At 30.3% G+C, this 2,255-nt stretch overlaps 1 non-coding gene across 1 annotated transcript; it reads right to left on the bottom strand.

The window, feature by feature from the left end:
- Nucleotides 1–1,184: 1,184 nt before the first annotated feature.
- Nucleotides 1,185–1,288, bottom strand: LOC113188646 (U6 spliceosomal RNA). Its single transcript, XR_003301565.1, has one exon. It is a non-coding gene; the product is annotated as a U6 spliceosomal RNA (small nuclear RNA).
- Between the last annotated feature and the right edge of the window lie 967 nt (nucleotides 1,289–2,255).

Below are 2,255 nucleotides of genomic sequence, written 5' to 3'. Positions count from 1 at the left end.
TGTTTTGTTGTATTTTAAGATTAAGGAGTAATTTTGTTTTCTACAACAGTTGTAAACTTTTCTCCTAAGACAGAGGTATAAATTCATGGGAACTGGAAGGGAAGGAATATAAGAGGTTTATTTTAAATGATGATAATTTGATGTAAATCCATGTTTCTAGAACATAAATTGCACATCTCAGTCTTAATTTCTTCTAGATGAATTCCTTCCCATATGTTGTATTAGTCCTACCTGTACTTATCTGACATTCTAACCTAAACTTAGCCTTCACATATATTTTCGAGTGTTGACTACCTTGTCTACTAGAAGTTGCATTTTCCTTATTCCAAGGTCTTTGATCTATTTTGAGTTGACCTTTGTAGAGGGTGAGAGATAATGATCTAATCTCATTCATCTACATATGGATAATCAGTTCTCCCAGGACCATTTGTTAAGCAGGCTCTCTTTTCTTCATTGTATGTTTTCTTCAGCACCTTTATCAAGGATCAGATGACAGTATAGTGTGGGTTTTCATTGTGTATCCTGTTCTCTTCCCTTGGTCTATGTGTCTGTTTTTATGCCAGTACTATGCAGTTTTTTGTTACTATAGCTCTGTCGTATAATTTGAAATCCAGTGTTGTGATGCCTACTGAATTGTTTTCTGGGCTTAGAAATGCTTTGGCTATTCTGGGTCTTTTATTCTTACAAATGAATGTTAGGGCTGTTTTTTTCTTTCTAGTTTTATTAAGAATATCATTGGTGTTCTGATGGGAATTGCATTGAATCTGTATGTTGCTTTTAGTTATATGGCCATTTTAACAACATTAATTCTGCTTGTCCAAGAACGTGAGAGGTCTTCCCACCCTCTTGGTGTCTTCAATTTCTTTCTTCTATGTTTTAAAGTTCTCATTGTAGAGGTCTGTCACCTCCTTGGGTAGATTTATTCCTGGGACTATTTTCTTGATTTCTTTCTCAGCAGATTCATTATTAATGTATAGGAAAGCTAATGACTTTTCTATCTTCATTTTGTATCCAGCTACTTAGCTGAGTTTATTAGCTCTAATAGCCTTCTGGTGGAGCTTTTTGAATCTACTAAATATAGTATCATACCATCTTCAAAAAGTGATAATTTGACTTCTTCTTTTCCTATTTTTATCCTTTTTATTTCCTTCCTTTTTCTAATTGCTCTGTCTAGAATTTCTGGTAAAAATGTGGAATGCTTTGTTAATTTGTGTGTCATCTTTGCATGGGGACCATGCTAGTCATCTCTGTATTATCTCAATTTAATGTGTGCTACTGAAACAAGCACAGGCTGAATGGTTTCATCTAGCCATTATATGTGCATTTCAGAGTTGCGAGCTCATTATGTAGATGCTATTTATTATTCCTTTTTGTTTTTCTTCCACTTCTGTATGTTTTGTCACAACTTAAATTTTACATATGTCTAGCAGTTTGCCACACATTTATATTTAATTTTCTTTATAAAGAATCATGTTTGAATTGGATAAGATAAACATGAGTAAGTTTGTATTGAAGAATAAAGTATATATGTGTATACATATGTATTTATATACATATATGTGTATATATATGCACATTTATACATATATATTTATATATTCTATTTCAATTTTCTTCCCACAGAAAATTAAGTTTGGCGCTTATGATTTAAACTATTTTACTATGTGTCTGCATGCGTATATTTATATAGTCATATTGTATTTAAGTATTTATTCTGTAATATTTAGTTATATGCTAAGTAATATGCTGTGTTTATATTCTTAGAATACTTTTTCTTGTTGCAAATATACATTTTGGAGTTATTTTGATGGAAGTGTATGTTAAGACCTTAGTTTTGTTAATGCTTGCAAAATTGTCATTTAATATAATTTTTATAACCTGTAAAAGCATATTTGGTATGTTTCAGTTTATTCATTTTTACAAAAATGTAATGTTGGATATCTTTGGTTTGAATTTCAGAACTCCTTAAAATACTTTTCTAGAAATAGGATTATTTGATAAAATTCTGGTCATTTAGTATGTAAATTTTTAAATTTGATGTATTATATTAAAATTATCTAAATAATTGATACATACACCAGTAGCATTTGAGCGAGCCCAAATTATACCCTCCTTTACAATAATGAATATAATAAATTCTTTAAATTTTTTTGTGTGCTACTTAGTCAGCACTATTTTACTATTTGTCTTTGCATTTCTATAATTGTTGATGAGACTTTTTTTTCCCCATTTCTGGGGATTAAACTCAGGGTCAA

The sequence above is a fragment of the Urocitellus parryii genome, chromosome 5 (assembly GCF_045843805.1).
Source record: "Urocitellus parryii isolate mUroPar1 chromosome 5, mUroPar1.hap1, whole genome shotgun sequence".
NCBI classification, from domain to species: Eukaryota; Metazoa; Chordata; class Mammalia; order Rodentia; family Sciuridae; genus Urocitellus; species Urocitellus parryii.
This window is presented reverse-complemented; position numbering and strand designations above follow the sequence as displayed.